The 14,134-nt window shown below is 44.8% G+C and overlaps 1 non-coding gene across 1 annotated transcript; it reads left to right on the forward strand.

Annotated features, from left to right (window-relative positions):
• Nucleotides 1-9,683: 9,683 nt before the first annotated feature.
• Nucleotides 9,684-9,792, forward strand: LOC136535169 (small nucleolar RNA R71). Its single transcript, XR_010778946.1, has one exon. It is a non-coding gene; the product is annotated as a small nucleolar RNA R71 (small nucleolar RNA).
• Nucleotides 9,793-14,134: the final 4,342 nt, after the last annotated feature.

The following is a 14,134-nucleotide window of genomic DNA, read 5'->3' on the forward strand; positions in this document are numbered from 1 at the left end:
TCGGTGAGCACCCAGTTCTTCCCCTGCTCGCCGCCGGACTCTGTCACACCGGCCATGGCACTCCACACCGAGAGCGCATAGGCTAGGGCCGTCTCTGTCCGCTGGGAACACACGCACCCATGCACACGTCCATGACTGCACCGTGATCACCCTGTTAGAGCCCCATGGTTCACCCATGCGCCTCGCCATCGTCTTCATGACCGCCGTGGCCGTCGGGAAGCCCCTACCGGCCACATGAGAATCCGAGCCCCGCCTTTGAGCCTGAACATCCTCGCTGTGGCCCCATGAACCCGTAGAAACTTACACGCCCCCACCACGACACTTCTCTGGGGTTGTAGCCACCTCATCGATGCCGCCGTCGTGCTCGGGAAGCCGCCGCCGTGGCCAAAGCCATCGGAGGCCCTGGAGGACCCCTCGACATGCCCAACATGCCTGTTGAAGCATTGTGTCGCCCACGCGCACCATAGAATCGGCCTATGCTGCAGCACCGTGCCATTCCCGCATGCCGGTGGAGCTTGAGCCACTGTTCGCCGTGGCCAGCACCTTGGGAAGCCTTGGCCACCACTTTGACCCCACCGTCGCAGTCGCCACGGTGTGAGGTAACTATTCCCCTCCCCAAACGGACACCAGTGCCACCGTGGGGGCTCACAGCGAGCTCGCCGCTAGTAGGAGCACCGCTGCAGGAAAAATAGGGGAACACCCCCCCTCGCCGGCCACCTACGCATGCACCCGGAGTACATGGACCACTCCTGGGAGATGAAGGGTGGACTCGGTCCACCGTAGACCAGTCTACGGTCCATGGACTAGCATCACTCGGTCCACCGTAGACCGCAAGCCATAGACCATAGCCCAATAAGAGCCCATGGATGTGATGTGGCTGTACCACAGCGTGCCACGTGTCCGGGTTAGTCTGGCCCAGACCGGCCCAACCCGAGCCCTGTCTAGGCCTAGTTTGGACCCGGCCGTATTGACCGTTGACTGGACAACATTGACCGTTGACCTAGACCCACCTATCAATAGCACAGACACTCTAGACCCACACGTCAGATGCTGACGTCATGATGACATCACGTGGGACCCACATGTCAGAAGCCAGCACAGCCGAGGTGATGTCATGCTGATGTCACGCTGACATCAGCTGCTGATGTCAGCAGCCCAGGCCCCACTTGTTAGTGACCCTGACTGTTGACCGTTGACCATTGACCGTTGACTCACCGTTGACCGACATTGACTTTGACCGGACCCACCTGTCAGAGACCTAATAGCTTTGGCCCCACCTATCGGTGTGGATGACGTTGATGACGTCATGCTGACGTCAGCTGGACCCCACCTGTCATCTCAGAACTATGATGCTGACATCATGCTGATGTCAGCAAGCCACATGGACCAACCACAGCATGACACGTGTCAGCCCAGGATTAATTCAGCCTTTTTCCATTTTCAAAAATGATTTAAACTTTGGAAATTCATAACTAAATCATACGACCTCAGAAAAATATGAAACCAGGACCAAAATTCATCTAAAATCAAGCTCTATGCAATGAACCCATGTTTGAGTGCATTTGGCTCTTTTGAATTTTTATTGCTTCTTTGTGCTACTCTATAGACGTCGCTAACGCGACTATAATGCGATCGTTTGCAGACTCGGAGGAGAACCGGACGGATAAGGATCGTGAGTACCATGAGGAGTACGGAGACGACTACACCAAAGGTGCCACATCCCACCTAATCTCGTTGTACCTATTACGCATGGCTAATATAGAACTGTTATTGCTTTACTTTACTGCTACAGTCATATTATGATAGGAATTGCATGGTAGTATGCTTTCTTGATGGCCTTTACCTTGACGCAACCTTACCCCTGCTCACCCTGTGGTTAGGCTAGTCACACGCTTGCTATTATATTTCAATGCTTATTACTTCTACTACGCTTACACTACATTGATGCGTGTTAGAAACTAGTGATAATTGAACTATGGGGAGAGTGCTGCGTGTGTGACTTGGGTGCATGGAGGGTGAGGGTTGTGTCAACCAAGTTGGAGTATACGATGAGCTTGGGGCAAGTCTTGCCATGGGGTGCTACCTGGGCACCCCTGGAATGGATACCTGTGGTGGGTAAATGGTATATAAGGTGGCCCTGGGTGTGAACCTATGATGGGAGGAGCCCAGGGTGGAGGTGCTATGGTGGCACGATAAATGGAAACCCTGATGGAGACCTTCTGGCTTGGTCACCCCTAAGGACTTACTAGTACTCATATTCACTGGGAAGCCTTACGTACCACTCGCCCTATATGGTGCGGGACGGCCGGACTACTTGGTAGGATATTGCCACTACTGCTAGGTTGATAGTGGATAGTGTAAGGAGGTATGGGGCGTGGAGGATTTCCCCCACACCCTTCCGAGACTTCATGGAGACCTTGTGGACCCGGCTCATGACTCACAGTTTCAGCCACCCTAGACTAGACTTAGGGTGTACCAGGGCTGAATGGTAGAGTGGCATTATCCTAGGCTAGCAAGCGGCTGGAATCAGCCCAGCTGACGACGGTCAGCGAGGAAGGTGGATCTTGTGGTTATGTAAAACCTCTGCAGAGTGTATGGTTGATCGATCGATACATATGCCGACTCATCGGCAATGGACCTTTCCTAGGTTTCGCTTAAACTAGATAGAGAGATGAGTCCTTCTTTTCTTCCCCCTAGAAGTGAGTGTTCGGTCATAGCCAGGGGCTACGGGCCTTGAGACAGTGCCGAGAGGGAGTTGGTCTATCGACTGAGCGATGGTATGGTATGGTATGGTATGGTATGGTATGGTATGGTATGGTATGGTATGGTATGGTATGGTATGGTATGGTATGGTATGGTATGGTATGGTATGGTATGGTATGGTATGGTATGGTGATGGTGATGGTGTGGAGATGGTGGTATATTGATCCCTGGGATCGAAACCTAGCTCTGGAATGGAAATGGGGTGGGATGGGTGTGTGAATGGTGTTAAAACTTGACCAACTGTTAATAAATACTGATATGATAATACATAGGAAACCCCAGCCTTATAGGTTCCTTTTGATTATATCTAACTTGCATCCAATTTCCACAAAGCAATGCTCATAGGGTTGGGTGTGGCCAGTACAAATCGTACTAATAAATTTTGGCACGCAGGTTCTGCTGAGGAGTATAGCTTCGAGGAGTTTGACGGTTGAGGGGTTCATTCCTATGCTCGAGTTTGGCGATCTTATCTTCAAGCTATTCTGAATGAATGCTACTTTTGATTCTGCCAATGCGGTGATGTAATAATTTATATAATTCCACACTATTTGTACTCTGATAATATCATTGTATGGATGTGACATTCGACTGGAATTTGGGTAATATGATCTACCACGGTCTTATTACACTTCAACTCTATGGTTTTCCCTTCGCAGAAATTGGGGTTGTTTCATTATGTTGACACCCAACCCAATGTCGCAGAAGGTCTTGTGGAAGATTCTTTGTCCAATGGTACATTCAATCGTCGTCACACCTAGGTCATCCTTCTTGGTAGGGTATGGTGAAGTGAGGAGGTGGTCATACTTCGATCAGAGTATGTTGATCATGTTGACTGATCCTTCTTGTGGTTGCCTGGCCTTGAGCTTCCTCCTTCTCCTGTTGTTTTTCTTCTTAGTCACTATTGTCTCTTTGCATGGGCATGGCGTTTGTGGATGACCTGGAGATTGCAAGATACGATTCTTAAAAGAAAACTTCTCCTTTTTATTCTTAATTATGAAACAGATCTTGGCACTGCCCGCATAGATGATGGCTTTTGGGGAGCTTAGGAAAGTTGGCCTAAGATAATGGTGTCCTTACATCTCCACCTGTTTCCAAAACCACAAAATCTACGAGAAGATTGGATTGTCCCACTCGAACAATGGCATCTTCAATAACTCCCTTGGGGTAGCAGAGTGACTGATCTATAAGCTACAAATGCATATTTGTGTACAATAAAGTATCTCCATTAATTTGATCATAAATTACATTTGGCATGGTGTTGACACTTGCTCCAAAGTCACAAACAACTTCTTGGAAAATATGAGGTCCAATGGCGATGGGGATGATAGGTCTTCCTAAATCACCTTTCTTTTTAGGCAAGGAATATTCTATCCACCTTCCCGTCGATGGTTGTATACAGTAGTATGCTGCATTGTGAATATCAACAAGATTTGTAGTTTCTAGATCTTTTGGTTGCCCAAGAATCTTATATTTATCGGTTGGAGGAACAACAGCTGCTAGCTGAGCTATTTGTGATTCTATCATTTTGTTAAAGCTATGCTGGTTCTTAATGGTAGAGGAGAAGCTATCCATTTTATTATTTATGTTTTCTAAAATTTTATCATTGGAAGCTAGTTTTCTAGATAAGCCCTCCATTATTTTAGCTTGGCCAGATATTAATTCTCTCAAGGGTAGTTGATTATGAAAATTATTATTACCTTGATAGTTACCTTGGTAATTACCTTGGTAGTTTAGCCTTTGTCGTTGATTCCATCCTTGATTCTGTTGAGGATGAAAGTAGTTGTTGACGAAGTTCACATCCTCATGGGTTTTCGGGCAGTTGTTCCTTGAATGCCTAGTTTTTCCACACGAAAGGTCCCTGTTTGGTTTTGGTAATTGAGTGACAACCTCAGTAGACTAATTGTGTTAAATGTGAGATACATAGGTGATTAGTCCACATGTACATATGTGTGAGCAACATATGCCATGAAGGTGAAAATGGCTCAGAGATGTTGCAAAGCTCACACATGTGATGAACGAGCTCATAACATATGTGACATGACATTGAGTCATATGACTAAGGTGGAGAAGATTAGGACAAGGCTTGGCTTGATGGACCAGTTGCAAGTGTGTGAAGGGCAAGGTGAGTGATGACTTGGCTCCGATGGACCGAAGCAACAGTGAAGAGCAAGTGAAGTCAAGATCAATGAACCAATACGGTCATGTGATGATATGAAGTGGATCATATCATTTCTGATCATGTTGGTGCTTGTGTTGCATCGACATTGGAGGAGATGGAATGGAATGCGCAAAACAAAGGTATATTTGTAGGGCATTTTATTTCATCGGTCATAGGTGTTTAGAAAAGTTTATGACCGAGTTTAGGATAGATGGTTGTACTATCAAGAGGAGCAAACTTGTTTGCATATCGGTTATCTAGTGCCACTCGAGTGATCTAACTTTGCATCGTTGCTAGGATTGAGTGGTGTGGTGAATTGAGTGACTAATTCTTTGGAAAATATTTGTGAAAAGCTAAAACACATACACAAGATGGTGAACACTTGGTGGTGTTGGCACATTTGCAAAGGAGAAGTTCACTACAACACACTTGACCTTCTGCAACAATCAGATATTGTCGTTGAAGACTAAATTTGCGTGAAGTTACGAATTTGGTGATGTGAGCGTGATGAATTCCCATTTGTCACCTATCTGACATGTTTAAACACCTTTGGTGATGAACACAAGTTTTTTTGTCACTAAATTTTCGACAATACTGCTTCGTCACTAAACTTGCGAGAATGGCTATTGTCATTGTTTTAGGAAGAATTGTCGCTAACTATTAAGTGCCATGATGCCATGTGGCATGATCAATATAAGCAAATACATAATACACAGATCAATATAAGCAAATACATAATACAATGTAGGTCACATATTGATCATATCATTCAATAGTTCATTAATTAAAGTTCAAACTCACCAACCAAAGTTACAGTAGGAGGTCATACAATACATGTTTCAATGATCATATCCACTGACAACAACAGCAAGCCACAATACTAGTTTTGTTCACAGTCCACAATACATCTCATAGACCATATGATGCACTGACCAAAATTATAGCGGCCACAAGTTCCAAAGTTTAAAGGCCGCACAATACTTCTCAGAGGTCGCAAAACAATGCAACCAGCAGCATGGTTCAAAAGTTAGAGCTACTAATACTAGGGGCAAACAACCAGCAACCAAACCAAGTTCAACCATCCCTAGGACCAAGCATTTGACGAAGGAAGGACTTGGTTTCTTGTGATGGCTTTTTTCAATCTCCTCAGCCTATTTTGCCCTTGCCATTTCTGACTCTTTCTTTAAAGTCTCCATAGCCATTTCTGATTCTTTCTTCAAGGCTTCGAACTCATGCCTAAGGTCTTCTTTTGATTTTTTTTTCAAATCCAAGAGTTCTTGGGGCAACCATCAATGAACTAGACAAATAGGACCATGAACAGCAGCTAGAATCTAGGTTCAGCCCAATAAATTTTGACTATCCCTCTTTGATTTTAGTCCATAATAGCCAAAAAAATGAATGTCTAAGTGACCCAGCCCTGGCTAGCAGCCCCTCCCAAGTCTGGCCTCCTATCCACACAAGTTGCGCTCACGCTCGCCCCTGGTTCCCGCAATTCGCTATTCTCAACAGGGATGGGTGACGGCGGTGGCCGCTCGCGCTTAGCCGCTCCCCGCTAGTGCCCGGCTGCTTCCTGCTCACTTCTGTTGCACGCCGCAAGGTGGGGGCTGTCCGGTAGACCACACCGCCAGCAGTGGCAGGGTGCAAGCCACAAGCCATAGCCCCGCACTCCCGCGGGGCCAGCCGGTGGCCGCTGTAGCTATGTAGGGGTGCTGCGTAGGTAGGGCCCATCTATACACCTCCCCCAGCCTCAAATTCATATCCATGGTGAGATGGGTGTGTTAGAGAAATTATCTACGAAGTTTCGAGTCCCTAAGGGCTTCCTTCCTCTTCCTAGAGCCATGACGGTCTTGCGGAGGGGAAACGGTTTTGGCATAGGGAAGCAGTGGCGACAGAAGGGAATGAGGAGGAGGACGCAGCAGTAGAAAATGAGGATGGGTCGGTGGCTGGAAATGAAGGGAGGAAAGGTGATCTATTTAGGGTAACATGTGCAATGTGTGAAACATTTTACTCTACTACCCTCCGGACTGCATGCACCGTATTTACATTCCCCTTCATTCACTGGATATATTTGGTATTTTATCTCAAAAGACTTCATAGGAATAGGCGGGTAAGCAAATTTTTTTTGCTGGAGTAGCGCGCTGATGGAAAGAGTGGCACGCAGGGATGAAAAAATGGTGCGCAGGGACAGAAAGAGCAGTGGTTGACCTTTTTTTCTCCTATATGCACCCGGGGTTTGATTCATGGTGCTCTCCCCTTTTTCTCTATTTTGGTGACTTCCTTTTTTTTACCTCGTTCTCTATTTTTTTAAGTAACAACCGCAACAAATAGAAGTAGGTTTATTTGGCCCAAAACAAATTGTGATTCATGTTTTTATAAGTGAATTCAAATATGTATTAACTAAATTTTGCACAACGAATTTATGACGATAGAAAATTGTCGTATGCAAAAACATAAATCTCAATGACAATAGAAAGTTCATTGCTGACAACAAACGAACTCTAAGACAAATCTAATTCATCAAAACAATTATATGCACCAGCTTACGACAATATTTAATGTCATTCTCTTGGTTTGCGATGTTTTTTGCGACATTTTCTTTGACAATTCTTTTATCATTGCAAAAGTGTAGGTCACAACATGTTGTGACAATTTCTAGAGAAAATGTCGAAAATCAACGACAAATTCTTCATTTGTCACGAGAAAAAATGTTACAAAAGGCTAGATTTGTTGTAGTGGTTGTTCGAGTTGATTTGGATCAACTTAGAGATGAAAAAGAGAAGAAAAGACCAAGTTTGGGTTGTCCGAGGGTCAGAAAACACAACAAAACTTGTACACAGTGTGCAGCCCTTCCTAGGGTTGGCACCACCCTTTCCGATGTGCACCAAACAGCCTAGGGCGGTGGCACCGCCACCCCTTGCACGGTGCACCGCCACCCCTGCAACGTGCCCAAATCAGCACGACCACCCTTTCATATTTTAGACATAAGTCTTAGCTCTGAACTCCGATTTTGATGATCTAGGAATTTTTGGAAAGCTAACGAGTAGCTCTACAAGATTGCAGTGGTGGAAATTGATTTGGAGAAACTTTGGGTCACCAGACTGTCCGGTGACCATGATGGTGTGGCACCGCCCCTTTTTTCTAGAGAGGGGGAAACTCGTCGGGGGGCACCGCCACCCCTAGGGCGGTGCACCGCCTCCCTATGTCTGGTGCTAGGGTTCCAATGGCTAGTTTGAAATAGCCATTGCAATTTGACCATTGGGCACCACCACCCCTTGTTCGGTGCCCGCATGTTGCTGTCCGATGACCACATGGAAATGTGTTCCAAGGCTCCCACGACTCTATTTGGCTTGGGGCTACAAATAGAGGTGGAGCTCGGGCTTGGCTAAGGTTGAGCACCTTGGGGATGTGTTGCCCTTGTGTGTGATTGGTTTGAGAGTCCTCTAACTCAACTGGGGTTGCAAGATTGCGATCCAATTGTGAAGTGAGCGATTTCTAGTGCATTGCATTGCGTGATTGCATCGAGTGGCACTAGGTGATCGAGTTACAAGCTGGTGGTGCTTGTTACTCTTGGATGTTGCCACTTCCTAGATGGCTTGGTGGTGGTCTCTGTCCAAGCATGCAAAGAAGATTGTGCGGTGCTCCGAAGAAGTGGTTGTGAATGGTATTGTGCTCACCCCATGGGAGCCGTGAAGAGCAACTTTAGTAGAGCGTGTCATTGAGCTACCCTCACTTTTGGGGTAGGTTCTTATGGTGTATGACGTGCGGGCTTGGTGGGTGATGCTAATTAGCCGCCGAACCACCAAGTGAGCGGTCAACACAATGGGGACTAGCGTGTTGGCAAGCATGTGAACCTCAGGATAAAATCATCGTGTCATCCTTGTCTTCCCATTGGTTTGCATCCCCTTTACACAAGCTTGTATTTACTTTCATATACTTTGTGCTTGTGTAGTTGCTCTTGTAATTAATTAGCTTGTGTAGCTTGCTAGTTACCTTCTTACTTGTGTAGCATAGAAGTAGCTCCCTTACGTGGCTAATTTGGTTTTAGCAACCTTGTTAGTCACATTGCTTAGTTTGTCTAGCTAAGTAATTTGCGCTCTATAATTTGGCTTATGTAGCCTTGTTATTGAGCATTGCTAGTGAGCTTAGGTGGCTTTGTGCTTTTGCTTACTAGCATGTGTAGGAGCTCCCCCGTTGCTTGATGTACTAGTGGCATAGGTTTGTGTGACCTTGCTCCTAGAATTGGTTAGGTGAGCTATAGCTAGCCTGACACCTTAGTTGTTAGTTTAGGATCTTTTAAGGTGCTTGAGAACATAGATAGAGGGGTGTTGTCTTGGCTAGACCAATAGTTTAAATTACACATTTGTTTCAACTAGCCAGTGCGTTTAATTTTTAGAAAGCACTATTCACCTCCCCTCTAGTCCGTCATCTCGACCCTACACCACATTCTTCACATGTCATGTGGGAATCATGAATGTGCATGACTTCTTGCTTCTCATTAGCTTGGTCTTTGAGCTTCTTCATGGGTAGATCCATCTTGCTAGACAGCATGTCTACCTCCTTGAGTTGATGCATTCCTCCACCTCTCTTGCGGGTCTAAAGACATTCTTCATTCTAGCCTTGGTTGGAGACCATCTTCTCCATGAGAGCTATTGCCCCTAGGATTGTGAGTGATAGGAAGGCACCTCTAGCAGCAGCATCCATGTTCTCATGGGTACTATTGGTCAACCCATGGTAGAAAGTCTGCATGAGTAGCCAATTCTCCATCCCATGATGAAGACATTCTGATATATAGTCTTGAAAGTGTTCCCATACCTCAGGGATAGATTCATCATGTTGTTGTTGGAAGCTTGAAATTCTCCCATGCAGAGCATTGGTCTTGCTGTGGGAAAGAACTTTGCTAGGAAGGCAGTGGAGCAGTTATCCCATATAGTATTTCCATCTTTGTTGGAGTAGAACCATTGCTTTGCCTTCTCCAAAAGTAAGAATGGGAAGAGGCAAAGTAGTATGGCATCTTTGGAAACTCCCTTGATGATGAAAGTGCTACAGATCTCTAGGAAGTGTTGGAGATGAGCACTCGCATCTTCATGTGCCTTTCCACAAAACTGGCTGGCTTGCACCATATTTATGAGAGCTGGCTTGAGCTCAAATCCATTGTCTCCCACATTGACTGCCAGTCTAGTACGGATGTTGGCCATAGTTGGAGCAAAGTATTCGTGGAGAGTCTTGTCAGCCATGGCTTCAAAAACTAGTGTTAAGCTATGCCTTGTCTGGTTGTCTTCCGATTCTAAAGCTAAGACTTTCTTGAGTTTGGCTCTAGTTCTCCTGATTAATGCTTTTGGATCTTCAACATAGTTTGTTAGAAGGTCAAAACCGGTCATACATTACCCTGCATAAGATACAAAAGTAGACAGAATAAGGGTAAGCCTGTTTGAGCAGAGGTTAATGGTTATCTCGATCACATCAATAAGTACAAGTTTATCAATATTTCCTTATGGCCTAGCTACCTTCCTCGGCAACGACGCTAGAAATGCTTGTTGGTATTTATTAACTTGTCTCTTGATTAAGTAGCAACCTAATGTTTATTGACCTTTCTTAACGTCACTTTTGCTTAGTTGTCATCCCTAGCTATGATGCTAGAAATGCTTGTTGGTACTACCTAATATCATTACTAGAATGACACTAAAAAGTACTTAAGTATTTCATTGTGACTAGAAAGACTATATATATATGAAGGGATCTACAAGTGCACAGATAATTTACCATTGTAGCATTTCACCCAGGAGTATTCTAGGTATCATTATTTATATTTTTACCACAGGGAAGGACGGGCAGTTGGAATATATTGATAACTTATACACATGGTGGAGAAATAAACCATAACCAAACTTCTACTCACAACAGGTGTAAGTCAAGAGATAAAAATATATGAATGGTAATGATAATTGATAATCATTCAGAGTACTCCTTTGTATGGCATTAGCATGGCTAAGTAGAATATTAGAGGAATAATTCCTAAGTCATTCTTAATTATAAGTCAAAGCATATGTTGATTAGTGCAATTACACTTAGTAATCATGGTTAAGATCAAGCATACGTTGATTAGTGCAATTACACTTAGTAATCATGGTTAAGATCAACTTCATATCTACACATAAGGGATATTACTAAAGAAGATTAAGAATAGAGCTTGTCTTCCTTTGTAACTAGATCTTACTTGTCCTATATTTAGGGAGTGGACTACAAAGGACCTAACAGGAGTGTCACATCCGTAATCTACCACATGGCCTAGAATAGAGGGTGCATCCGCAAGTAAACAACGTATAAGCACCACACTTACACAATGTTGACTAATCACCCCTTGTACTTTGGAGCGAGTGTTATGTGAACTTATGCTTAAACATAATGCTAATCTAACTATACAAAGCATATAATCAAAGTAAATGATGAACATTATAACTAAGAACATTAATGATATGGAGAACATTGTCATAACAATTGTAGCAAACATATAAAAGTAATGATAAATACAAATGTAACACCCTCGGTGTTACACAGTGAATCACTTGCTAAAACATGTCATGAGCATCATACTTAAGTGATATTGCATGTGGTGCGATGAATAGGTAAAGCATTGTAACTTAAACGAGTCGTAAAGACGTAAAACAAAAAGTTAATTCACGATTTATAAAGTAGCTAGCGGGGATGTTAACTAATTTTTATTGAACAAAAATGCTATAAAACATATATGTGACACCTTAAAAAAGTTTGAAATGTGAGATTTGTAGATGACAATGAAATACTTGGTGTTGAGAGATAATGTTGTTAAGTACTATATTCAATAGCTTAAAAGTGCAACTAGAAATAGAAATCCATTTAACACTTAGAAAATTACATGAACTTTTGGAAGGTTAGGCATTGTGATGTTTAGCAATTTTTGTAGAGAAATTGGGTTAAGGAGTAGGGTAGTATTATGGCTTGTTTTAGTAGCCTAATATACCCTCTAAGGTATAGCAAAAGTGGTTTGGGGATTGGATCAACGGTTTAGATGTTTCGAACACTTTAAAATCCATGCATAACATGAACTCGGGTCGTCTTCTCAAGTTGGCGTGGGTCACTAGGCCGTCTAGCCCGACCATCACGGCATCGGTGCGCTGGGTGCATGCGCACACACGTACATGGCCACGCTGGCCGGTTGTTGCTACACGTAGCTGGCCGCAATGGGCACGCCCACTAGCCGCCAACCATGAGCTGCCGCGCCCGCCGCTCACCTATGCCTAGCCGTCTGCCACCATGTCGCCATTGCTGTCGCGCACCACCCTCCTCGGGTTCCGCTGCCTCATCGTCGTCTTGCTCGTGGTGCTGCAGTAGCACATGGTCGAGCCGATAACCGTAGCCAATGCGCATGTTTTACCTTGGTGCCTGCGTTGTCTAGTAGCACCGCTGCGGACACCCGCATGCGGTGTGTGTCCTCGCTAAGCGATCCAGCCACTCCCTGAGGCGACATAGAGTTTCCACACATTACTGGCCTCGCTCTGTGCCACACATGCAGCTAGTTACCATCGTGCCCTTGTCATCTTCCATTAAATGGGAAACCACTTGGCGCCGAGCCATCATTGCCATTGAAGGCGAATAGATAAGGTTGTAATGCATCAAAGCTGATCCTGCAGTGCCTGGTCGATCTCTATACAATTACTTGTGCTAGATGTCAATTAAGGAACCTAGCTACGTGGCCAAGTCCACACACAAACCTAACCGAGCCCTATCAAGCTCCAATTTTTGGAGTTTACCCTCCACCGTGCCATTAAGGCGAGCTCAGCCATGGATGAGGGGTAGTCACCCACTATGCCACTCCATGCCAATCCACCCTGCCTCATGAGCTTCTCCTCCACCTCCACTTCACCCTACGTGCCTCGCTTGCACCTCTGCCACCTTGTCATAGCTACTGACATGGCTGCACCATCTCAAAGTGCCACTGCACCCCTCTGGTCACGCGCGACCAGCCCTTATCCGCTGACCGTTCCCTCAACCATCACCACAGCCATGATCGGGGTAAGCTGGGGTTGCTCACGTGCTAGCTAATAGCTACACGGTGGTCTAGGATGACCAGTACGGCTGTGCCACCGTCGCACGTAGCCACCCATCGTGGCCACCGCTCCCGCAAGCTCCGCTGCTCCACTTCATCTAGTGTAGGCGCTAGGACCGTAGATGCAGGTCAACCCGCTAGCAGGGCCACTACGTGCCTTAGTTGGCCGACGTGGCCATCCATTGCCATGCCCATCGTGTTGGTGCACATAGTGGTGGCCAAGGACCTAGCCATGGTAAAAGAGGATAGTTGTGAGGTCCTTTTTGCATAGCCACTCTCTCAGGGAATAGTGTTGTAGACCCCGGGTTGATTTATCTATAGCACGGGGGTGTTTTTGTAAAGTTTTGCAGTGTTGCGCGTGGGTCGCCCTATCGTAGGCCATCTCACGGTGGTCCGCGTCTATGTGGTCCACACGGTGGTGGGCCGTCGTAGTAGTGAGAATTCATTTTTCTTTTCTTAAGGAATTAGAAATAGTTTTATATTTTACATTCTGAGAAAGAACTTTGAAAATTAATATCAATTCACATAAGTGTCCAAATTTGGGAGATAAATTTTGTTGGGTTCCTAAAAAGTTGTCTATATGATGTTTGATTAGATGATGCAGGTCTGAGTTTGATGCTAAGGCTTGTTAAAATCATTTTGCGAGTGTTTAGTATATTTAGATTTGTATTGTAGGAATTTTTGGTGGCAAATTGGTAATAGCTATTGACCATGAATTTTTTATAGTAGATTTATTGTAATATTATGTGATCACTATAATTTTGTAGACTTAGAATAGGTTGAAAAATATGGTAGCTAAGTACTCCTTCTTTTAGTATACAGAGATTGTTAATAAGAGTAAGATTACATTTTAGTGCAAGTTAATACCTGTTAGATGAATCCATACCTGTGTTTTGTGGAAATGATAGGTAGTTTAGTATCTTAACCATTAGAGCTAGCTTAGTGGCTTAGTAGATGTATTCTTATTTTAAAGAATTGTTGTTGCTTAATATTAAAGTGTTGCATCATCATCGCATGCATGTAGATAACAAGTTGGCGGAGATCATGACCGTCGGAGATCAAAAGTTTGAGGAGGTGATCGAGGAGTACAAGGAGGAGATCCTTGTGTAGGAGGAGGTCCTAGAGCCATC

This window comes from Miscanthus floridulus, unplaced genomic scaffold (genome assembly GCF_019320115.1).
Source record: "Miscanthus floridulus cultivar M001 unplaced genomic scaffold, ASM1932011v1 os_2596, whole genome shotgun sequence".
NCBI lineage: Eukaryota > Viridiplantae > Streptophyta > Magnoliopsida > Poales > Poaceae > Miscanthus > Miscanthus floridulus.